General features: G+C 38.6%; 1 protein-coding gene across 4 annotated transcripts in view; it reads right to left on the bottom strand.

Moving 5' to 3' along the window:
* Positions 1-26828, bottom strand: part of LRMDA (leucine rich melanocyte differentiation associated) — a 938688-nt gene that overhangs the window by 52610 nt on the left and 859250 nt on the right. The window lies entirely within an intron of this gene.

Below are 26828 nucleotides of genomic sequence, written 5' to 3'. Positions count from 1 at the left end.
GGCTTCGTGATTGCTCTGCCAGTGAAATTTTGTGATATCCAAACTCCCATTAGGATGCTGCATTCAGAGTGAAAATGAGAGCTGGGAGAATGTTGTTCATTTTTTCTTACATCATTCCTTCACTGAATCCAAGTTATTTACTTACCAAAAATAATCCCCTCAAAACTCCATCACAGCAAGCACTGTACCTACTTCAACACAGACATGATAAATCTTGCCAACCAACTGTAATTTCTTCTTGACTTTTTTGCTGCAGGTGTAACTAACAATTTTACATTTCTCTTGGCTAAAACCTTCTCAAAGTGAGTTTTCAGGTAAAACTAACAAGGCTGGATGATTGCAACTTTCATATGTATCACAAGGTCCGGACATGTATGCTGGAGGGCATGCTCGTCAGGATAAAAACGCAACTGTTAGATACTGGCAGATGCCTGCACCCACACACAGCCCCAATTTCTTCAACAGGGATCCAAATGGGTCCAGGATTCTAATGGGTCCATGTGGAGCAGGATTGGGCCTTAGACATCACATAATGGCTGAGATTTTTCAAAGAAGCTTAAAGGAGGTAAGTGTAGCTGTGCTTCACACAGATAGGATTAAACTGCGCAGTCATCAATGCAGCCTACAGTGTCGTTAGAAACAATGTGTGACTTTTCTTGGCACTTCCTTGCAGGTATGCACCTAGCTGAGATTGTGGAACATCACCCTTATGCAAGAGCGTCCCGCAGTAGTTAAAGGTACTATATGTACCTATTGCTTCTAAGGACTTGTTTTTACAAGCAGCCAAGATTGTGCAGGAATAGAGCGATCATTTTTCTTCAGTTTCCTAAGCTGTATTTTTGGCTCCAACGAAATCAATGGAGCTATTAGCAGGATGAATATTATGAAATCTGACAAAAGTATCAATAAAGCATTCTGTGTGTGGACTATCAATAAGTCCTTTTATATTCATCTAAATGTTTACATGTAACTAAAAACAGAAAGGATTCTTCAAGACTGATTTGTATTGAAAATGCAAACAATATTAAATATGAGATCCTTTGGCTCAGACTACAAGATTTATTCTAGCAGTCAGAACTTTAATCTGGAACTCAATAAAATCCATACTATCTTCTTGCAACCCCTTCCTGGTACTAGATTTCAAATGCTTACAGAATATGATCCAAATATATTTTCTGAACAACAATCTTATTTGGAAACCACACAATACTTAAAAGAAAAGGAGAGATGCAATGTTCTCCTCTAGGCTGATACAAATGGCTTAAAGGAAGTGTCAAGTCTCTCTTCTGTTTTGCAAGGGAGACCCAAAGCGTATGCTAACCTCATGTTACTTCCATGATATGCTAGTAGGGTGCCTATGTGGAAGAGAGAATTGGCTGAGCTTACTCACTTCATTTATAACTACCAGTCTAGTGTCTGGTTTACAGAAGCACTGCTTTCCCTGATAAGACCAGCAGAACTTTGGGTTGGGAACATGATACAAGTAACCTGATTCGGAAGGTGGAAGAACACGTAATAAAAAAAGAGGCTGCCCCCACCTTCCACCCCACCCAACTCCCGAAAAGAGAGCTTCCAAAAGTCCCAAATCTTGAATAGCTTTTGGCCTCTTGGACATGTGCCTGGCTGGGACAAAAGAAAGCCCCCTACTCAGGCAGAATGACACAAACATAACATTAGATTAAGGAGGGGTGCATATGTTCAAACAATTCAAGAATCTGTTCAAAATTTAGCCTAAATTCAAACAGTAATGGAAAATCTCTTGACAGTCAACAATGTTACATTACAGCTGTTTAAATGTGATTGGGTACAGGGACACTACATCATTACAAATACACAAGGGGTTAAATTAGGTTTCACTTCTCCCCTGGCCCCATGCAAAATGGCTACAAAAAGGGCACCTGCAGAGAGAGAGAGAGAGAGAGAGACAGAGAGAGAGGAGGAGAGTGCTTGTATGAAGGCAGGACACCACACACCCAAGTGCTGAGGATGGGGGTAAGCCCTGGGCTGAAGAATCTTTTCGGTTTGTTTTGCTATGGTAACTCATTTTAATTCATTCTGATAAAAAGTTGATCCTGATGATTCCTGCTATTTATTTCGGCTACGTACCAGCTTCCACTAGAGCTGGTGTGGCGCAATTAACAGTTAAGTCCATGCACACTGCAGGTACTCTCTCAGTATCAGGCTACTTTTATTTAGGTGCCCTCATTGGGATTTGGGTGCCCAATTTTAGGTACCAGAGATTAAAATTTTCTCTTGAATTTTCATGGGCCTCTGCTCTGCCTGATTATTGCCATGATCAGAAGTGTTGAAACGGAGAGAACGGGCCAGCTCATCTCTCTGATACTGCAAAAATTCTGGTTTACTAAAGAATGAGTGCTTTACTAATATATATAGAAAAAAGGAAGAGACACATGCATCTGTGGAAGGCTGTGCAGAATTATGTGTGCGCGCTCTGCAGGACTCTGACACTGAGTGTGGCAAATCCATTCCAAACAGATTTTTCAAACCCATGTCCCCCAACTTGATCTTTCCACTGCTACAGGCACCTCCCAATTGCAAGAAAAAAACAAGTCTTCACCAGCTAAAGCATAATTTTTTACAGGGCAGGCAAAAACCATAAGGTTGGTGGCCTTCTTAGTTCCCTGGGCACTAAAAGGGACTTAGTTATTGGATCTGTGGTAAAATACTTGAAAAGCTTCATTTCTAAGACTCTGGACCTTATTAATAAAAGACTAGACAATTTACAACAATCAATCATGAAACCTAGAGCGAAGGGGCTGTAGAACATTTTCACAGAATCAAATTGAACGCTATGAAGTCAGCAGCCTCATATCATTCTGATACTGTTGCAGATCTAATTACAGATAGTAAAACATTTCTTTCAGAGATGGATGAAATGTAAAACAAGCACATGTTCAAGCATTAAGACTTACTGGTACTCTGGAAGGAACTAGAGTCCTCTGACCCTTCCTTCTTTGATAATTGGCTAACTGAATTATTGCATTTGTCTAATCTGGAGGACTCTGCTCCAGCACAATTTGCCAAGACACTCTTCAAAAGGAAGGAACCAGCATCTGAATCTATACCATGCAGTGTACTAGTAATATCCAGCTCCCTGCCACTCTACAGAAGGATTCTTGAGGGAGTTATTGTTCCATTGCTTTAAAATAAGAGTTGACCCTCCTAGTGCTACTTAAAAATGGAAAGACTTTGCTTTAGCTAATTCTTGGGTAAAGTAGAATCAAAATAATTATGCTGTATCCCTGCTTGGTTGTTGGTGGGGGGGAAGGGGAGGAATGATGGCCGTTCCTATTTCTTTAAATCAGTGGCAGAAGCAGATAACTTCGCTAGTTTGGGCAGGGAGGGACAGGAAGTAGGTGGAGCAGTGACTCTGCCTCCTCCACTCCCACATCAGCGAAGAGAACTGAGCTAATTCAAATGGGGAAAGTAACTTGCACCCAATAAAGGGCTGAAACAAGCTGTTTATTCCTGGGAGCCAGCTGGGGCACAGAGAAGGAAGTGCGACTCTGAAGAGGGTGCTACTTGGGACAGTGCCATACTGTACTGAGCAAAGAGCGCAAGCTAGCTCTAAATCAGCAAGTACAAGAGGAAGAAAAGAAACACGAAATTCAGGAGCAATCATCCCTTGAAGCAACAACAACAAAGTGTTATCGCAATGGATTAGAGTATTTTATCTGCATGTTTTTATTTACAGATCTCAACTTTTACCTGGGTGTTGGACCCTGAAGAACCTGTAACATGAACCTGATTAAAAAATGTCCATTTACAAATAACAATTGAGTCTTTACACTGAGTCTAATTTCATCATTGTGCTGATAATTTAAAAATAAATGAAAAAAAATATAAAAAACACATAGGTGGCTAAGTCACAGACATCAATCACTCCTTAAATAAGGTTTATTACTAATACCACTACTGGAGTGTTGTCATTGGCCTATACGAATAAATTTCCCTGAACATGCCTGTATAAGAACAGATCTATATCTCTCATTGTGTTACCACTGCTCTATAATCACTGTAGCAGCTGCAGTGTAAGAGCTTATGACATCATCTCTGTTACTTCAAAGCACCATAGTTCCGAAGATTAGATCTACTGACTGCATGGTTTGGTTTCCGTGAAATATCATTCCCAGCAAAGAGTACGTTGGGAGGTTTTCTATTACAGGACTTAGGTTTTTGGCTTAAATAATCATATTGGAAAAATCATTAGCACACAGATTTTTTTTTTATGGGAACAAATTATTTGAAATTTCTATGATGGAACATATATGGAAATGGAATCTTTGACCTTGCTAGAAATGAGGGATTTGCTGGTGACCAGTTAATCATGTCCGGCATTCAGCAGCAAGCAATAACCCCTCATCCCTCTGCTGTGACAAAGGTTCTACAATGCATCCAATCAATTGTGCAAAGTTGCTCATGGAAGGAAATATTCCCACTGTCGCCAGCTCTTGTGGAATCTCATGTTTTTTCTTAAGTCCCAGCTCCTGTAGTCCTGTGATAATAGAAAAATCTCAGCTTTCCTTTAAAAACAAAAAGTTTCTGGCCCTTGTAGTAGTGGAGTAAAGCTGGAAAATGTGAACCTGAAAAGTTCAAAAACCAGAAGGCAAATAAAAAAACCCGAAGATAATTATTTCATAAAATCTCATGATTTTAAACCAATCTCTAGATGTTTTTCAAGGAGTGACTAATGATTTTTGAATACTGGCAATATTGGATTCCCGCCTGTGCCTGAACGGATATAACCTAAAACATGAGGTGTGATGGTCTTTATTTTCTTAGCTAACAAGGTGTAATAGTAATCATAATAAATATCAGATAAATGATGATAAAATGATCCAAAATTTTTAAACATCCAGTTAATTTAACTTATTTATACATATATATCTGAGCAAGACTTGGACAATTCAGTCAGGTTACCTTTCTCCTCCTCCTCCTCCCAATGAACCCGACAAAAATTAAATTGCAGGGATATTTTCTAACATTTGATTTTTTTGTAAATTTCTACCACATTCTACCATCTATTAATTAAAATATGTCCATCTTATCTTCTAAATAATTTAAAATAGGAGTAAGAAGAAAAATGTTATGCAGCAGCTTTTGGGCCAAAGAATCCCCAAATGCTTTACAAAGTATTGGCTTAATTTGCCCAGGCATCCGAGCTCTGTTTGGTGCAGGGGAAAGCCATGAGGGAGCTGATATGGCCGCCTTATTCTGTTCTAGTCTGTTCCTGGTGATTGCTAGAGCAGTCAAAATTATTCTCTAATTTATGCCACCACTGTAAAGTCCCCAATGGACTGTATGTCAGTGGAAGAGTTCTTTCACAAGAGAAATTATCTGAGGACCGTTCACAGCCAGAATCTGGCCTCTTTGCCCCTAAGCACAATGGAGAGTCTGGCCATGGGGGAGCTGAGAAGAGTAGCATAAATGTCATCCATTTTCAATTTTTTTTTCCATCATTTTTTTTAAACGCCCATCTCTGCTATAGATAGTAGAATGATTTCACTTGCCATTATAACAAAGCCACATCCGGGGTACGATATGGCAGATGCTGAACACCACACTGTTTAGAACTATCACATGATGGGAGGGAGTGAAGGACTCTGTATCTAGGTGAGAAAAGAAGAGGAAGGTAGGTAGTTATCCAAATTGGATTTTGCCCAGTTTACTTTTAAAATACAGGGGGAGGGGAAGAAGAGTGTAAAGAAAAGGGAGAAAATGAACTAAGAGACAGGAAGAAAACCAAAAAGAAAGGACAGAGAAGAGGAAAGCTCCAAGTTGCCAGACAGAGTAACGTTGGTCAGTTACATATAGGAAGGGCTACCTTCAGAAAATCACTTAATTAAGTAATAAAATAATAACCACTACCACTTCTATACACCTACATAGCACTTGAGTCCCAAATTGCAAGATTTTCTGAGTCTCCTGCTCTAGCCAAAAAGCTACCGGAGGCATCATCTGGAACTAAGAATAAAGGCACTGGCTCTGACAGTAGCAGTGCCCCCAAAGCAGGGCCAGGAAGATACAGACGTGACTACAAAATCCAGAGGTTCCACATGCTAGTAAACATAAAATCAGCACCACTGCCATTCATAAGCATGTATCTCCAGCTATTCCTGTAATGCAGCAGCAAAATACTCCATTCAGTTTTCCTGACTATGATAAATGCAGCCCTAGAGATTATTTAGGGATTGCTACTGGGGATGGACAAACATTCCAACTAGATTTTACAGATTGTTTAATGTACAGTTTTCGAATATACAACCACCACATGGACACAATTTTATAATATACATATTGTGCATTACACATACACATCACTCGGCGAAAAAAGTACACGAATAGATCATTAAGGTTAGATAAGGCAACCCAAAGCTCAAACACTTACAACCAAGGGTAGTGCTTACTATGGTGTATGTACCCATTGTTCTGAACATAAAGAGAATGGCTAAGTTGTGGTGATCTCCCACACATCCTCTGCAGGGAAAACAGATGCAATGAATTCATTTAGCTTCTCTGCAATGGCCTTGTGTTCTCTGAATCCTCCTTCAGCATCTCGACCGTCCAGGGGCCCCACTGACTGTGTAGCAGGCTTCCTGCTTCTGATGTACTTTAAAAAAAATGCTATTAGTATTTTTGCCCTTAGCTAGTGCTCTTCAAATTATTTCTTGGCTTGTGTTATTATAATTTTACACTTGACTTGCCAGAGTTTCTGCTCCTTTCTATTTTCCTCACTAGATTAGGCTTCCAATTTTTAAACGAACTAACCGCCTCTTCTAATGTGCTGTTTAGTCATGGCATTTTTTTTGGTCCTCTTACTGTTCTTTTTTTAATTTGGGGTGTACACTTAGTTTGAGCCTCTATTACAGTGTTTTTAAATAGTCTCCAGGAAGTTTGCAGGCATTTCACCCTTGTGATTGTTCCTTTTAATCACTGTTTAACTAGCTTCCTCATTTTTGTGTATTTCCCCTTTCTGAAGTTAAATGCTACTGTGGTGAGTTTCTTTGGTATTTTTCCCCCTACAAGGATTAAACTGAATTAAATTATGGTTGCTATTATGGAGCGGTTCAGCTATGTTCATGTCTTGGACCAGAACCTGTGCTCCACTTTGGACTAAATCAAGAACTGCCTCTCCCCTTCTAGGTTCCAGGACACACTGCTCCAAGAAGAAGCCATTAATGATGACTAGAAATGTTATCTCTGCATCCCTTCCTAAGGTGATATATACCCAGTCAATATGAGGATAATTGAAATCCCCCATTCTTATTACATGTATCAGCCCTAGTACTCTTTCTAATCTCCCTGAGCATTTCAAAATCACCACCACCATCCTGGTCAGGTAGTCAGTGGTATATTCCTATTGCTATACTCTTATTGTTCAACCATGGATTTTCTACCCATTGAGATTCTATGGTACAGTGTGATTCATTTAAGATTTTTACTTTATTTACTTTATGCTTTCTTTTACATACAGTACCACCCCCCAACCAGCATGACCTATGCTATCATTCCTATATATTTTGTACCCTGATATTACCATATCACATTGATTATCCTCATTTCACCAAGTTTCCACAATGCCTATTGTATCGATATCCTCATTTAATGCCAGGCACTCTAGTACATCCATCTGAATATCCTGAACACAAAACACTCTAGTGTGTAGTCTATTGACATACTTGTAAGTACTGCATCTAATAATTACTGTCAGCAGGATTGGTTTTTCAGGCTGCATGTGCAACCTTAACTCTGCCTACATGTGTTCTATAATACAATGATTACTGACATGATCACATGCCATTTCTCCAATAATAAAATATATCACACTGTTTTTTGTATAAATGTGGAGAATTTTTTTTAACTCTCCCCATATATTCAATTAAATACTAATTAATTAATTTCACTGTGTTCATGAGCATAATTTGAAAGAATTCCTGGTATCCATAAGCCTAAATGCTGGCCTAGAACTACAACAGGGTTCTTTATTTAAAACATAAATTTTTGAGTGTCTACAGGAAAAATCACAAATACATAAATTGATGCCTTTAACCAAGTATAAAACATGCTGTTGTGGTTACCAGAGCTATCCATCCTGTATGATTTATTCATAAACAATGTAAGACCAGATAATCCATAACACTGCAAACAAACGTGGTCTGGTTTCATTCATATCTCCCATGCAAACAGATGCTTATCATAGTTTCCTCAAAATAAAACAGATGTTCCACAGTTGAAATACTAGGAATATAGGTTTAAAAAAACAGTTTTCAGTGTGTATCGTGTTATATTTTGGGTATTTTAAAAACATCTTTGACATGATACTTTGATTCAACCAAACATAAACCAATGAAAATTAGTTATTTTGATCATCTAATGTATCAATGAAAATGATCTTTTCTGGGCCAACATTTGCACATTCACATTATTTTTTAATGAAGACTGAGGATAGATTTGAAAACATTAGTAGACATCAAAGTGCACATTACAAAAACCTTTAAGATTTGCAACGGACATATAAATACCGGGTTTTGCAAAACTGCGATTAAAACTGATAAAAAAGGGTTAGTTTTGCAGTATTAAAAATGGCAATTAGAGCATTAAAAAAAAACTATTGGTGTTTGTAGCACATTTGGATTTTCTCTGAGACGTGAACTTGAACACAGTCCAGAAAGAATAACCAAAGTCATTTCTCATTTTTACTGTAGCCTTTGCAAATCCCATTTAATAACATCACATCATTCCAGTTTTGTTCTGAGTAAGCACTTCGTACTAATTTACCACTCTGAGATAGAGAAGGCCTTGAAATAAAGAGAACAGAAGTAATTGTCCTCAGAGACAGCAAAGGCTTTATACGTTGACTACAGTGGATGAAGATAACCTGACAAGGGTGGGAGACATTCCTTCATCCAGTTTTCTATAACTCCTAAGTGTACAAAAGGGAAAAAAGCAAGTGCTACTGTAGCAGTAAGGCTAACATAGGTTTAGCCCAAGGAAGCAAGGTTCTAAGGATTAATGTTTAACTAAGGTAGCTATCTTCTCATTCTCATATGCACTATATATCAAACTAATTTATTTATTTTAAGACCTATAATTGTGTTTCCTCCATTTTCCCTTCAGTCTGAGCTCTGCTAAGGACACTGGGACATACAGAAGTATTTCCTTTGTTTTCAACGCTGCCATGAAGCATAACGCGCATTGCACTTTCCAAGTCAGGGCCATCCATGTGGACTAAGTAATAACAGTAAATACTACTATGGTAGCACCCAAAGGACCCAATTGGGACTGGGTCTCCATTGTGCTGAGGACTGTACAAACAGAGAAAAAGAGACAATCTTTGCCTCAAAAGGCTTACAATGTAAAGACACAAAGAGTAGGGGATGAGGATCACAGCCAGCTGCCTGCAATGACACTTGTAATGAAGCAATGCCCCATGATCAAAATAATTTAAACAAAACAAGATGGTTCCCTGCCTCCTCACAGGCTCCCACAAATCCACTGGTTGCTGTGGCTCCCCTTCAGGACACTACTGACCCTAATGCAAAAGACAGGGGGTGGATAAGTGATGGGATGGGGGCTGTTATTGCCTACAGTGCGGAATACAACTGCAGGTCAGCCATAAAGGTAATACCTTACTAAAAAATTCTCCATAAACAATAGGTTAAGAGAGAGACAAATATCATACCGGAAATAAGATATGAATATAACAGGGATAGGTAAAACCTATTCTGCGCTCAGTTACAAGCATGTAGTGGGAGCTGCTCACGTGTAATTATACTGAATTAAATCCCAAGGCCCCAGTCCGGCCAACACTTATGCATGTGCTTATCTTTAATATATGAATTGCCCCACTGAAGTTAATGGGCATTCTCACCCTTAATGTTACGTTTTCACATTGGATGTTTCAAAATAGTGCCCTCAATGCCCCAAGATTCAGCCCAGTTGTGCACATGTAGCACAGAACGAGCAAAGAATGTGAGCTGGAGAGGAAGGTATCACAACTCAGTCAAATAAGAGGAGGCAAAGTCCTTATTGGAATAAACACTAGCAATAATAGTTTAAACTCAATCTTACAATGAACTGACATCTAGAGAAGTGATATTAAAGATGATGTACTGTGTTCAGTTTTCTTAGTTTTTCTCACTAACTGAGCTATGTTCTGCAGACAGCATTCCTAGCTGAAAGGCTCTCGAGTGAAGGCCAGTAAAAAGAGCATTAAAATAGTCAATTGTTGAGGTAATCAAAACATCTATCAGAATGTCTATATTCCAAACTCTGTATAAAGTTAAGTCACAATCTCAGTAATATTATGCAAATTATACAAAGAAATCTTAAAGACTACATGAAAATATTATGTATGTATGTTTAATATATCACCGTATAACAAAAGTAACTAACTATATATGATAATATTAACATACAAGCCATATTATCATCTCTGCTTTTGGATCCTTATTCAAACTAGACATCTAAGCCTCTCAAGGTCCACACATCACTAAGTCATATTAACATTGATTATGTACCAAAATAATTATTTAAAGGTAGCAATCGCAAACCTGGTAAAAAAGAAAAGACCTATATACCATAGATTTTCAAGACAAGCACTGTACTTGTCTTGTCTCCTGCTAAAAGCAGTGAGTTGCACTAGAATGCAAAGAAAACTGAAGTCAAATCCAAATAATATAGTGTTTGAAATTCTGTTTTTTATATTATGTGTAGATAATTCATACAGACAATATACACACAATTTTAGATATATATCCACACATATTAAACATAAAAACATTAAGGTCGCAACATACAAGTGCTCATAAGTCGTGAACTGTCAAAATTAAGGTTGTGCATACTTCCTTCAATCTGACTACTGTATGTGCATGCATTACAATACAGTTTGGTTACACAATCACAAACTATTTCTCTGATAATGCAATATAATATACATGCATTTTTTTATTTCTCCAACTTTAGATATTCCTTGTATTTTTTTATTTTTGTTTACTCACACTACTTCCATTGTTTTATATATTTATTGACAGACTTTTTATGAGATCTCTCCTCTCTAATGTTAATTTTTTGACTAAGTTTGTCAGGACCAACTTACTACATATTTCTTCTCAACCAGCATTAGGGATCTTCGTATGTACTGTTCAGGGGAGAAGGTAAATAACAGCTAAGGTATTTTGGATGTCCATGCATTTATAATTTACCTAGGTAGACCTAGGATAACACGGAAATGCACGATAGAAGCAGAATTAAAAGCTAACAAAATGACACGTGAAGAAGCTAAGACTGTACCAGGAGACTGGCAGAGATGGGAGGCAGTGGTGGAGGCCCTATGTTACACATGGAATGGAGAGGCATATGAGAGCGAGAGAGAGAGCGAGAGAGAGAGAAAGTGCATGCGTAGTACAGTCTTCCTTAAGTGCAAATATAGGGAATAAAGAAATTAACTATGCAGGTAACTTGGCTGAGAACTAAAGTGGGTCTTCCCAAGCCATAAAATTTCACTATAATTAGGTTATTCTATTTGAACTGTAGTCTGTTTTGTATAGAGCTACCTTAAAATATTTCTCAAATACTTCATTCAACAAATGAATGCTCCAGCTCAGGAAAACATCCCTGTTAAGGAAAGCACTTCAGCACGTGCTTAACATTAAGTCAAAAGGTCTTAAAATTAAGAGGTGCTTAACTGTGTTCCTGAAGAAAGATGGACTTAAGCATTGTGGTTATGTACTTTCCTGAATTAGTGCTGTGACAAAGTTCCTGTGCTACCTTGGTGGGTCTTGCGCTTATTGGCGGATTTGCTCACCTTGGAGCTTCACGGCAGCCCTCAGCTTGGCCGTTTTTCTGAATTCACAGTCCTGGTCGACTCCTCCTGTGTCTGACCAGGAGTTGGGAGGATTTGGGGGGAACCCGGGCCTGCCTTCTACTCCGGGTTCTAGCCCAGGGCCCTGTGGAATGCAGCTGTCTAGAGTGCCTCCTGGAACAGCTGTGCGACAGTGACAACTCCCTGGGCTACTTCCCCATGGCCTCCTCCCAACCCCTTCTTTATCCTCACCATAGGACCTTCCTCCTGGTGTCTGATAATGCTTGTACACCTCAGTCCTCCAACAGTCCGCGTTCTCACTCTCAGCTGCTAGTGCCTCTTGCTCCCAGCTCCTCACACGCACACCACAAACTGAAGTGAGCTCCTTTTTAAAACCCAGGTGCCCTGATTAGCCTGCCTTAATTGATTCTAGCAGCTTCTTGATTGGCTGCAGGTGTTCTAATCAGCCTGTCTTAATCGTCTCCAGAAGGTTCCTGATTATTCTGGAACCTTCCCTGTTACCTTACCCAGGGAAAAGGGACCTACTTAGCCTGGGGCTAATATATCTGCCTTCTATTACTCTCCTATAACCATCTGGCCCGACCCTGTCACAGTGCCTAATTCAACAAAAGTTTTGGAGTAAATTAATTAGTGAATAATTGTATTTTGATTGGCAAGCCTGAGTAGTGCACAGCACTATGAGATCTTGCAAGTGTGCACATAAGATAGTAGAATAAACTCATATATTATGTTGTATTTGAGAAATGGCATGTGATCACATAATTAAAGACTGCATTATAATGAATTTGCACTAGTGAAAAGAGCTATTTTGCAAATATAATATATGGTTAAACATCAACCAAATGCCCTGTTCCACACATGTTAGACCAGGAAGGTTGCAGGATTAAAAAAAAGAATAGGGGCAGTAGTGAGAAGCCCCAGCCCATGTGGACTTCAAATACACTTTCCACTGCATAGCTAAGCATGCATATGTAGTTTAAACCTCCTTTTTCCATTAGCTGAATTTGCAAAGGTTTTCTGGAACATGCACCTGAGACATTTGTGATTGCATCTGTTCGTGCATGAAAACACCCTTCTTTGTGGATGTTGATGACCAAGCTGCGTAGCTACTGCCCAGTTGCACACGGAGTTATGTAATTTGTGTATGCAAATTACAGCTTTTGGATGCACAAATAGACATATACACTGTCTGTGAAAACAATTTTAGAGCCCTATTGAATATTTGACCCTACGTGTTCAATTTTTTTTAATTCTGCCAAATGTATTATGACTGCACAGGGGTAGTTTATCCCTGATCCTGCAAAGCACTCAACCACATGATTAACTTTAAGTATTTTAATAGTCCCATTGACTTCAGAGGTGAAATCCTGACTTCACTGAATTCACCAGAAGGGTGGTGGTACAGGATTTTACCTCTTAGGACTTTGCAGAATCAGAGAGACGGCCCAGAAGGATTTTATCATTTCATGCCCTGGATAATTTTCAATCTGTTCTGTGTCAAATCCAAACCAATTTCAGAATGCTCAAAGACACTTATCCTCAATGAAGATTAATTCCATATGATAATTCTAGTTTCTATCCAAAAATACTTTTGCTGCAGAGATGTTGGAAAGTGTCACAATATTTTTACAATGTATTTTCCCCTCTCTCTTTGTACTTCAAAGTGGCTAAACATGTTTATTTAAGCTTTTAAAAACCAAATCAAAACAACCCTTACCTGCCAATCTCCCAGCAAAGACCAGCCTACAAAATTTCAGACAGAAATGTGAAAGTTTTACCAAGTTATGAGCAATTGAAAATAGGGAGTTAGAATGGAAAAGCTCACCCAGCCTGAACCATAATTACTCCCACTGCTTTAATCCACACTGATCTAAATAATAAACTCACAGATTAAATGATATATTTCCATAACAGACAGATCACTGGTGTTAGAATTGAGAAACCCAAGTTTAATGTCAGCATGTTTAAGTAATGCCACTGCCAGTAATTTTCAAAACTATACGTATGATTTGAATGTAAGAAAAGTTTACTAAGTTTAAGAGAAGTAGGTACATTTGAATGCAAAATAATTGAGAGGATTGATTAAGAGACTAGTCAATTATAATGTCCACAACTGGACATTCTTGCAAATAATACACACCTGTCTAGTGCAGTGGGTTTAATGTCTGACACATTCTTCAAGTCAGATATGATGAAAGGCAGGCACCAAAGGACATATTCATAAGTAAGAACAATAAAGTCAGTAAATCAAAATGCAGTGCATTTTGCATATTTAGTAGAAATTGAAGTGTCTTTTGTTAGTACCCTCCTACAGGCAACTGTTTCCTGAAACATTTCTTATTTTTTTAAACTGAAAGGCATAAAGCCACATTTAAAGTTGTGACACTAATCAACAAACACTGAGTCTTCTTCAAGCTAAGGCTGACAAACAGGGGCTTGAGTTGTTCACTCATACTGTTCATAGGTACTCATCAAGAACAATCAGACATAGGACAATTTAACACAAGAAAACAGCCAATCAAAAAGGAATGTATAAATCTTGTGTGCCAAATTATGGCCACTCGAGCATAGCTGTACTGGGGTTAGGGTGGACAGAAGGAATATACAGGGAGATCCCTGTGCACCTACATGGATGGCAAACAGGAGCTCAAGGGAGAGTGAAATACAGCACTTGGAGGAGTATAGCTATAGGTCAGATTGTCAGCTGGTGTAAATTGTCAGCTCCATTGAGTACTCCAGTGCCTCCTCAGTTGACATCAGCTAATGACCTAGCACCTAAGTTTTTAAAAACTGTATAACAAGATCTGCTCCTCAGCACTCTCTCTCCATTGCCTAGGGAGGTATGGTGTCTTACATGGGTAGAACATTCCCAGGAACCACTGCTAGGGATACATACTTGCAGTGTTACATATATTTTGATGACATCTTCTACCTCCATTTTAGGTCGTGCCTGCTGTGACTTTAAGGAATTGTCCTAAGTAGCAAAATCTCTTCCACCTACCCCTGAGGTTCCTTATATGCTGGGGGACTCTGCACACTGTTCCATCCCTTTGCCCAGTGCACCATGCTGCCCTTTGTGTGCCCAGCCAGAGTCGTGCTAAACTAGGTTTGAAGATACCAACAATCCATAAAACCTGCTCCCCCTGGGGGTCTGGATCCTGCCAGCTGGCAAAGTACAAAGTGGGAAGAGCCTATTGAGAGCCTCTGATCAGGCTGCCTATGCCAGCAAGGATCCTATGGAACATTGTCCGCATTGTAAAACTGCCCTTCCTCCCCTGATACGACTTCAACTATGCATCTCAGACTGAATTTAATGACTCAAACTATAATTTAAAAATGTAGCATTGAACCCCTTTTCTTCTGTGGTGTAAGACAGCCATTTCAGCTTTCCAGAGATGGACCCTCACTATGAAATTTGGATCTGGATTTCAAACTTTTCAAAATTTGGGGGTGCTCTTATTCCACTATTTGGCTCAACATAAAGACCAGGACCATTTGCAAAATCTGGTTCTGGGTTTGGACCTTGTATACCCCCAAAGATCAGCAAAATTCAGTTGGAGGATGTTCATTTGGGCCCATCTTCATTTTTACCTCTTCGGTGCTTTCTGCTCCTGTAACTCATCAATGGCACTGTCTATGTTTAAAATGCCAGCATCCCTAGGGGACATAGAGCAACAGGTATTGTAGAAAACACTGAATGTACATTTTGTATCATGTACCTGGTACATATCATATATCTGGTACTTTACACAGCAGGGAAGCAGTTCTGTTTTTTTTAATGTAGTGGTTTGCAATTTATACATTATGTGACACAATAATAACCATAGGTAGTATGTCTGCTTAGTGAAAAGTTTCAGTTCAAAGGAAACTGCCTTGCTCTACATTGCCAAATTTTTTCAGAATTCATTGCATTCTCCCTCCCCTCCCCCACCTCATTTAATGAGCAGAAATCAGTCTGGTTTTTTAGACATACTTTGCTTTGGACTCCACACCAACTGTGAGCATCAGTGAGAAATAAACTGATGGAGAGAAAGATTTAATGCATGTGAAAGAGAGGCAATGAGAGGTTGTTGGACATTCTGCACATATGATACCTTTAAGTTTTTGTTAAAAAAAATAAGTTTGAAACAAACTGTTTAATCTGGTTTCTCAAAATCCTTCTGTGGTTTCAACCATTCTAAAATTAATACAAGTGTATTGCAAATAACTGCCATCTCAGCTGCCTTACAAGGTTTATATAAAGAATCTGATATATACATATATTATAAGACGCCTTTTTAAAAAATGCATGGACAAAGGATTCTAAAAGCAATCTGAGTTCATGTTAACATTTCTTCCCAGTTTCAGATTTGCATAATAGCCTGAGGAATCGCTTTCTTAACTCTTTAGTAATAAAGAATCAAGAAAAAGATACTTTTTTCTATTTCTTTCCATTATGTTTTATGTCCACTTTTAGATGTATATAGTAAAACCTGAAAACTGACACCAATGTGAGAGTCCCCAGGGAATCACAAATATAATTTCCATGCCACTCTGAAAACCGGGGGGAGAAAATGGAAAATGCAAACTGTTATAAATTTGAGCTAATCCCCTCATGCCATAACCTAAAATGATCCTCAGCAGCCCAGTAATCTTCTAGTATTCTACACTGTAAGAAAAGCTTGCCTATCTGAACCTCAGTGGCTGGTAAGGATGTCAGTACCACCTGAAATACATGTACAAAGAAATTTCCTTGTGACATTTCAATTCTAGAGCTGCATACTTAACCCATGGGAAAACGGCAACAATATTGTGAAATTTCTGATTGCAGGCATTTTATTTTCATGGTTAAAAGCAAGAAAAGCCACACAGAGATACATTAAGGATTAGAAATAATCACTAATCTAAATGACTGTAATCCAAGACCAGAAATCTCTTAATTACCCTAGAGGATATAGTATTTACTCTTTAATATGCACAGACCAAAACATATTTTACAATATACTCACAAGGGATTTCTAATCCCCCTGATACCAACAAAGCCATAAGGTAAAATTTTCAAAAGCACCTATGTGATTCAGGAGCCTAAGCGCCATTTTCAGTGATTTTTATTGCAAGTCAATGAGACTTAGGCTCCTAAATAAATTAGGTTACATTGAAAAGTTTACCCCTGGACAAAAAGCTGAAGAATATGATCTTTAAGTCATTTTAACACTACATTACTCTTTTACTGCCCCCCAAATTTAAAAATTATCTAAATCAGAATTCTAGTTAGCTTAGTCATTTCTAAGGGACATGGCACCTGAGTTAGTGTTGCCAGCTCTAGCAGTTTTCTGCCAAATCTCCATACCCTCCTTTAAACCCAGTCACGGGAATCAAGAGATTGCATAAATATCTCAGCTTCACTATTTTCAAAGTAAGTTTCCAGCTCTCACGGTTGTGAAGACAAGCTTGAAAACATGAATGAAGTGTACTCTAAAGGCTCAGGATGAAGGGTAACAAAATAATCCCAATTAAAAAAAATTCTCATAATTTTAAAGCTAATTTGGTGATTTTGGGGGGGCTGACTCAGGATTTTTGAATGGTTGGAGTTGGCAATCCTGGATAATACTGATCAAATGCATAAAGAGGCAATGTGTTCTTGGAGGGGCCATCTTCCAGGTAGTACATGAAGCTTTGTTCACCAGGGCATTACTCTTGCTGTCTTAATCAGATTCTGTTATAGGTAATTACATTCTGCCTAGTGTATACTTTCAGCTGGCTACAACACTCTTCAACTCCTGTACTAGACTGTGTAGTGTCACTGAATGCCACTGAAAAGCCTGTGAATCCTTTCATAGATATGAAAGTGCTTCAGTGCTGGGCAAAATAATTCACTTCACTTTGTAAAGTGCTTTGGGAGCCTTCTAACTGGAAGATGCTTTTTCTCTTCTTCTTCTTAGAATACCTAGCTCTCATATAGCTCTTTTCCTCAGTAGATTGAAAAAGTACTTTAGAAAGGGAGGTCGGGATGATTATCTCCATCAAATCAGCCTATTTAGAATCTTTCCCCTATGTCTACAGAAATTCTGCATACATATTTTAAATGAAGTTCTGTTAGATAGTTACTTGTAGCCATCTCGTGCTCCATTCTTACAGTTGCAAAAACACAACAACCAAAAGCAAATACATTTTTAGGTACCAAGCCATTACTTGACATCTGGGATTTCTGAACATTCTTGTGGCACTCTTAATGTACTAAGAGTGCAGTAAATGGTGTCCCAGTATAAAACTAAAGCTATTACTAAGAGACAACATGTAGAACACCCCAAAGTGCTTCATGAGATACATGACAATTTTGTCTTAATAGCTGAGCAGAAATATCAGAAAGCTCAGCTCATTTCTTTTGGTAGCACCATCATCATACATACATAACTGCATATGACGTGTATTCTTATTTCTCACTTGACAAGTAATTAAATGATTTTTTTAGTTTAGCTCTGATCAGCTGTACGAACTCAGAGTGATGTCACTGATTAGACTAATGACATCATCAGTTTGCTCATCTCTGTAACTGTAGTGCCTTCAGTCACTAAAATAGTTGAGATGAGAGCAAACGGCACCAAGAACAATATTTTAGCAGAGACAAATAAGTAATAAGCAGCGGAGTAGTGATATACTAGTATAGTCATTACTCTGAAGTGACTTGGAAATGTAATGAGATGAAAGAGGGTGAAGGGAAAGAAAAAAAACAAGGAACAAAGAAAGACACAGTAATTTATGTATCCAAAGTAAAACCATCAATAATCAGAACGTCAACATTCATCTTATTTGAAGTCCCATAACAACAGCTTTCATGATCGCAGCTTTCCAAAGAGCACAGCAAACAGAGGAAAGCAATCATTCCATCAGTTGCTATATTTGCCTAAGCATTTGCCCAAAATAAAACATTTAATAACAGGAAAGTGAAGTGTTTATTTCTTCTTATGTTTCATTCCACCTGAACTCCAGCAGAAGTAACCAAAAGCAACCAAACAAAATGGAAGTTCTGGGTGGCACAAATCTCTCTTCAGTGTTGCTGGGTTCACTAAATTATAATGTCTGCTGATAACTGCCTTGGGTGTTGTGGAAACTAGTTCTAAAACTGATATTGCAGAGTACCTGCTCTTTGATCAAGGATATCATTGTACTAACAAATAATGATGGAAGAGGAATAAACATGAAATTCCAAAAGGGACTTTGTAGCCCAAGTTCTTATAGGATGGCAGTATTGTATTTAGCCAATAATTATTAATTAAGGCTGATGTTAACACTCATTTTCTACTATTTTTATGGCACAAAACGTCTATAGCGTGAATAAAGGTGCATTAGATTGAACAGAAGTGTGATGTGATATCTAGCTTATTTCAAGGTTTTCAAACCACAGAGGAATCTGAAGGGTTAAAAAATAAGTGTTTGATTAGATAAGTACATTATTTCAGAGCCTATGGCTTTTCCTTTTAAACATTAGAACTCTTTACATACCTTAGACATACCAACAATTCACCTCATTGTCTGTAAACACCAGACTCGTCCATATCACTGCAACAGCAACAAACTAACAGAAATTTATATAATAATTCTCATCCAAGTATCTCAAAATTGTTTTACAGGTATTAAGTCTGCCTCAGATCTCTCCTTTGAAGATATTAACCTCATTTTACAAATAGTGAAAACTGTGGTGTGGAAAGTTTAAGTGACTCACCCAAGGTCACAGAGCATGTCAATGGCCAAGCTGGGACTAGAATTACAAGTTATTTATCCTAATTCACAGATTAGGTTCCACCCTCTCCCCAGCTTCAAAACTTTGGTTTGACATTAAAGACACAGTGCAGTGCATAAGTGTAGATTTTAACTTCTATACTCCTGTTGGTACATTTCATTCTTCTCCAGTTCAGGCTTGGTTTTACAAGCTACTAGCAAAGCATCACATTTAAAGAACATGTACTTCTTGCTGGCATCAGCCTAGCTAAACCACAGTCCTGACAGTGCCACCATGTTTTCACTAGGTATTGTGACTCAGGTTTTCAAGTTGTAAGCTTTTTTCTCAAGTGAACAACCTTGTTGTAGAATGGAGACATCTAGCCTCAGGCTGTTGAAAATAGGTCCCAGAAAAGTGTGCTCAATTGCTACTGTAGCAAGCCATCAAAAAAGGTAGTAACTTAAAAACCTTGACTGACGACATTATGTATTAATTCGGCCATATGTACATCTGTACATTACAAAAACAACCCGTTCCTAAAAAAAGTCCAAAACAAAACATCTTTTTTGGTATCAAAACTACCATTTTTGATTTAATGTGGGAGTTGGATACATCCATAAGGCAGAGTGTGAAGGCTATGCTTTATTCCTCTTTGCTGGAGGTCGGTCAGAAAGCCTAGTTGCCAGTTGGAGTGAGCTTTCTAATCTTCAGGTGCCAGATTAAAGAATAACTCCTCTCTACAGGACAGTTGCTGCAGGATGGAAGATAACACAGATGGAGAGGTTTAGAAGGTCCAAATACAGCACAACTGGGCACATGCTAATGAAACAACAACAGAGAGAGTTTCAGCTGAAGTTTAGAAGTAGAAGCACAGAGATTTTATAAAGCCACTTTTGAAAGTACACCTTTTAAGGGTCACAGATTACAACCTACCTCCATTTAGAGTAGAGGTGGGCAAACTACGGCCCGCAGGACACCTCCGGCCCGAGGGACCATCCTGGCTGGCCCTTGAGCTCCTGGCCAGGGAGGCTAGGCCCAGGCTCCTTCCCTGCTGTCCCCTCTGCCCCGCAGCCTCATCTCGCCATGCCACCAGCACTCTGGGTGGCGAGGCTGCAAGCTCTTGCCAGGCAGCGCAGCAACATGGCTGTCTCCGGCCGGGCAGCGCAGCTGCCAGTCCCGCTGCTCTGAGTGGCAAGGTAAGGGGGTGGGGAGGTTGGATAAGAGGCAGGGAGTCCCAGGGGGCAGTCAGGGGACAGGGGGCAGTTGGATAGGGTCCCGGGGGGGCTGTTAGGGGTGGGGGTTCCTCGGAGGGGGCGGTCAGGGGACAAGGAGCAGGGGGGTTGGATCGTTGGGGTTTCTGAGGGGGGCAGTCAGGGGGCAGGAAGTGGGAGTGGGTGGATAGGGGACGGGGGGTCAGGCTGGGGCACAGCCTTCCCTACCCGGCCCTCCAGACAGTTTCAGAACCCCAATGTGGCTCTCAGGCCAAAAAGTTTGCCTACCCCTGATTTAGAGGTTATTTCAGCAACAGTTTATAAACTACACTGATTTTCTACTCCATTGCAGTGGATATTAATGGTATTTTGATGATTCACAAGTCTGTTCAGTTAGCTACTTAGCACCTTTGCCAAGGGTCCAGTGTGCAGGAATCATATTGTAATTCTTTGCGTCAACATTAAATGTAGATATAGTGAATGATTTAAAAATTAAACTTAACAGAAGTAACAGTAATCAACTCTACATCAACTCTAGATTAATTATTTTTAGTTTGTAAAGTGCTTTGAGATCCTTGGATGAAAGGTGCTATATAAATCCAAACTGTTATTTGCCCATGTCCTAGAAAGTGCTGGACTAAGAAGTAGAATTATTACAGTAAAAGACTTCATGGTAAAAATGTTAACACAACATTTCTTGACTACAACAGGAGTTAGTTACAATTATGCAGAGGCAACTTAATCCTTTGAAGACCAGAATCTTTAAAATTTTCCTGTGATGATTTGATAATTAAATTCCTACAATCATTTAAGTAGGGACACTTTTGAATAAGAAGTATGCATGCCTGCTAAGTTAAATTATAAAATAGCAATGCTATGTAGGTATGTAAGATATGGTACATTAAGAAATCGGTGTACTCCACCTACTTGTTTGTGTATACATGTTTTCTAATTATTTATTTGTAAGTATCAGCAGGACCAACTCCCCTATTCACGGTCTAACCCAATACATATCGCAGTGCCCTTTCTGTTGCAATTCTTGTTTTAGGTCTTATGAGTCCTGCCCAGTTGCTCAAGTTACACTAAAGAATAACAGTGATAAAGGACACTGAAATTACTAAAACCAAAAATGGTATATTGGAATAGCCAGGATATAGATTGATATATTTTCCCTCCCGACAAAAGTGAGATTCTTCAGAGGACATCTGGCCCAGAGGCACCTTCCCAAGTGCAAAATGAGGAAAAAGTAATTTGGAGTAAGTGTATGTGGCCAGTCATGTACCCATTTTGTTTTGGTTTTTAAAATTTTCATCATTTCCAGGCAGTGTGTGTTTTGTTGCAACTGGCTTCCACTTCAAATAGCTTTGGGTGCTCTTCATATCTCTACAAGTGAAGCAGCATTAGAGTCACAGGATTTGACAAATAATGCAAACATATTAGCAAGATCTGGAAACTGTTATGATTGGTAGGCCAAAGAGACATTCAGTTATTGTATATCCCTTTATTAAACTAGATACTTATGCAGTCTACGCTCTGATGAGTAACTGAGGCAGCTTTAAAAACATTGTATTTGGGCAGATGTGGGTGGAGCCAAGGATTCTAATGGATGGGACTTTTTATTTATTTATTAATTTATTTCCATAACTGTGTTTCTTGGAAGGGAATGAAAACAAAAACAAACCAACATAAAAGAACAACAACAAAAATCCAGCCCTTGAAAATGGACATTATCAAGGAAACTGAAATATCTTTTTCATCCCCACTAACACATTAAAACTGCTACTGTAGCAAGAAAGAATAAACTGAAGACAAATGATGCAATGATTACCATTAAAAAACAAACAAACCAGCACCTGCTTCTGAGGCAGAAGAACATCATCTTCACATATGGCCAACCAGATTCAGTTGGAATGATGGAGTAGTCTACAATTGAGCACAATGGCTGCAACTATCTAAATTAGTTACAGTGTCTCAGGTACCACTGTATGTATGGCATATGTGGCCAAGTACTGAATTACTAATGGTGACAAGGTCACACCAAATTATTTTGATTGGGCATATATAAAGGTGACATCTTCGGCCTAAGAAAGAGAAGTGCTATGGAGTCAGAATTCGAAGGATCTCAGTAAACAGCCACACATTTTGGATTAAAGCCTACAATTTCTTACAGCTACTTCATGGTGGTTAGTCCGCTGTGATTCCTTCACCACCAGCTTTCTTGCACATGTTAATGAAGTAGCAGCAAAGCAGGATAATCAAAGAAATAAACAGATGTGAAAAAGAAAATATGGCTCACAAGCAGTATCCCTGTTCCTTGAATGTGTTTTCTACAATTATTGTCATTCATCAGGCAAGATAGCTGAGCCATTAGAATATCAGTTAAAAAAATTGCCATGGTACCTCTTAAAATGTTTGGAAAAACATTGCAACATTGATGACCCCTATGCCTGGACATGAAGGCACTTTAAAACACCTATGACTATGCCATTAGCAAAGCTTTATTAAAAAAAAAAAGCCATGTATGGAAAGCTAAAATTATCTCTTCTTTTCCTCCTATGTCATTATTCCTCCTATTGCAAGACTATTTATCCTATTTCAAAATGTTCAGGCTGGTGGAATCTTCATTCTCCTTTAGTACAGACACTCAAATAGGTATCCGTACACAAAATACCCAATTTGGTATATCAGTGTTCTGGCCCAGCACGGTAAATCCTTTATTCCTAGCGTTCTTAGTATCGTGAAACAGGATTCAGTATCTATTGAGTACATTTCTCGCACTATCATGCAAGGGTACCTACAGCATCTATCACATCATTATTATTCCTTAAACTGGAGGGAGGGAGGCAACTGGGACTTGAATTACATAACAGATGCATTTGCCCGCAGTTTAAAACACACTAGACATTTTGTTCCTGAATGTGCCTGAATTATGTTGACTGTGACACACCCAAGAGTGACTGATTGAAAAAACCCTGTGGAACAGCTAAAGTTCAAATTCAATTTGACCTCTGTTGCAATAGATAAAAGAGAGTTTATCCTTTCCAAGCATTAAAAAGGCACAGGAGAAAATATAGCATGCCGAGGAAAACACTGGTAAGCCACCAATCAACTTTTATTTCTGTAACAAACTAATTATGTTAATTTAAAAGACTAAAATACAAGGCAGTCTGTCAGTTCCAGGTAACAGAAACAGAATGAAGAGGCTTGGAGGGCAGAGTAGTTATGCTAATGAATAAGAGAAAATACATTCATATTTTATTAATTAAAGCAAAGACAATATAGTGTTTTATACACCCTTATGCTCTGACACACATTTGTAGAGATAGATTGATACAGATATATCTAAATACTTTGGACTTGATACTCATTGTGAGCAGAGCTCACAATGGGGAGAGGGCAGGAAAAAATGGCTCCAATCCAGGGCCAGTCATAGGGCAACACTATTCTATGCTGCTGGAACAGTCCTCTGGATACTCTTTTGGCAGTGTGTTCAGGCCACACCTCCTCCCACTCCTGGTCACACCCAGAAATGCTCCCGTAAATGGAAGCTGTTGGCGATCAGCTGGTGTGGAGACTTAAAGGATACTTAGAGCTGTCTCTGGAGCAGCATAAAGGAGACTTGGGCTGAGTATCTGAAACTCCATGCAATTATAAACATTTACATACATGCACAGCACAGTCCAATGTCCTTTTGTAAAGATGAGTTCCCTGGCAAATGTCAATGATCGATCTCTACTAATTTTGTGACTAGAGATATTCCAGAAAAGGGACATATGTGTGTGTATACATAAATGGGGAAAGGATATTTTATTTTCAACTTCTTTTTTAAATATTTAGAAACAAAAGAAATCATAACAATGGTATAGGCCCATTTTTTGATGGAGATGATAAAGTTGTTAATAATGATGGAAAGAAGTGTCAGTAAATACTGTTGTTGTGTATTTGTTTAAGAAGCAGAATTATGCAGTAATATCACATGAGGTTGATAAAGTACTTCCCAGTACATTAGTAACTAGGGAGGATGTTAAACAATCTCTAATAGGGACAATAAACATTTATATCAGCCAGACCTAACTTGAATCCAAGAGCCCTAAAAGAGTTGGCTGAGGAGATCTCTCAACCACAGATGTTAACTTTTAATAAAGCTTAGAAAACCGGATAAATTTCAGAAGACTGGAAGAGTGCTAATGTGCACTCAAAAAGGGACAAGTGGGATGATCTATAGTCCAGTTAGCCTGACAACAATCCTGGGCAAAATAATGGAAAAGCCGATACAGGAGTCAATAGATAAAGAATAAAAGGAAAGGAATATAATTAATGCCAGTCAACATGGTTTTATGGAAAATAGACATTGTCAAACAAGCTTGATTTAATTCTTTGATAAGAATACAAATTTGTTTGAAATTCGTTAGCTATGTAGACATAAGAGATTTTATAAGGGAATTGACTTAGTGCTGTATGGCATTCTGATTAAGAAAACAGCACTATCGAATATCAATAAAATGCACATTAAATGGATTAGGAAATGGATAACTGGCAGATCTCAGACAGTAGTTGTCAATGGGGAATAATCATCAAATGGGGATGTTTCTAGTGAGATTCCACAGGAATCAGTACTAAGCCAACACTATTCAACATTTTCATCAGTTATCTGGAAGTAACTATAAAATCACTGCTGACAAAAGTTGTGGATAACACAAACATTGGTGGTGTGTAAATAATGAGGACAGAGCAGCCATAAAGAGCAATCTGGATCATTTTGGTAACCTGGGCCCATTCAAAAAATGTGTTTTAATAAAGCCAAATGCTAAGTTACTCATCTAGGAACAAGAAATACAGCCCATACCTATGGTATGGAGGCCTGCATCCTGGAAGCAGTGACTCTGAAAAAAATGTAGGGGTCATAGTGGATGAACAAATCACCATGAGCTCCCAGTGTGACAAAAAGGGCTAATGCGATACTTGGATGAGTAAAGAGGTGAGTAGAAGTAAGGAGGTGATTTTAGCACCATGTACAGCATTGGTGAGACCAGTGTGGGAATACAGGTCTGGTGTCCATATTTTAAAAAGTAAATTGAAAAATTGGAGAGGGTGAAGAAGAGAGCCACAAAAATGATTCAAAAGCATATATATGCTTTACAGTGAAAGATTTAAAGAATTCAATCTGCTTAGTTTATCTAAAAGAGGATAGAGAGGTGACTTGATAAAAGTGTATAAGTACCTTCAGAGGGAGAAAATACCTTGCACTAACAGACTCTAATCTAGCTAAAGAAAGGCACAACAAGAACCAAGGATTGGAAGATTAGAAGCCAAACAAATGTAAATTAGAAATTAGGCACAAATTTGTAATCGTGAGGATGATGAATCAAGTACAACAAACTACCAAGGGAAGTGGTAGATTCTCCATCTACTGAGGTCTACAAATCAAGACTGGATGTCTTTCTGGAAGATATGTTTTGCTTTACACAAGTTATGCTTTACATAACACAAGCTATGCTTTACTCAAACACAAGTGATTGGGCTCAATCAAGGGGTAAATGGGCAAAATTCAATGGCCTGTGACACACAGGAGGTCAGACTAGATACTATAACCTAATCGTCTCTTCTGCCCTAACTCTGTGACTCTATGAGAAACAGTGGAACTATTTTGCTAAGCTTTTCAGAAAAAGGCCCCAAGACCAAACCCACCTTTGGTCAGAAACTCGGCAAATACCAGTTGGATAGCTGACATTTCAAAAAGTTATAAATGGCTGAAAATGAGGCTATAACGGAAACACTTCGGAAGCCTTAGCGAAAGTTGCTATTTGTTCTAGTTATAATTATTCACATGTGAACATGCATACATACATATTAGAGGGGGGGCAAAAGTGGAAAATTTTCTTCCATTCCCCACCCCCTACCAAGTTTTGAGGTTCAGATAAAAAGGAACTATTATCCAACACTCTGGTTCTCAGCTTGCAAAACCAAAGAATGACCTCTGTGACCAATCCTTAATATAGAAAAATATGAAAAGCACCATTAACTGAACTGGAAACAAAACTCCAGCCCATTAATTGAATACTTCAAAGAGAAG

Source organism: Chelonia mydas, chromosome 7 (assembly GCF_015237465.2).
Source record: "Chelonia mydas isolate rCheMyd1 chromosome 7, rCheMyd1.pri.v2, whole genome shotgun sequence".
Lineage (NCBI taxonomy): Eukaryota > Metazoa > Chordata > Testudines > Cheloniidae > Chelonia > Chelonia mydas.
The sequence above is the reverse complement of the archived record's forward strand: the minus strand, read 5'-3'. Positions and strand labels throughout refer to the sequence as shown.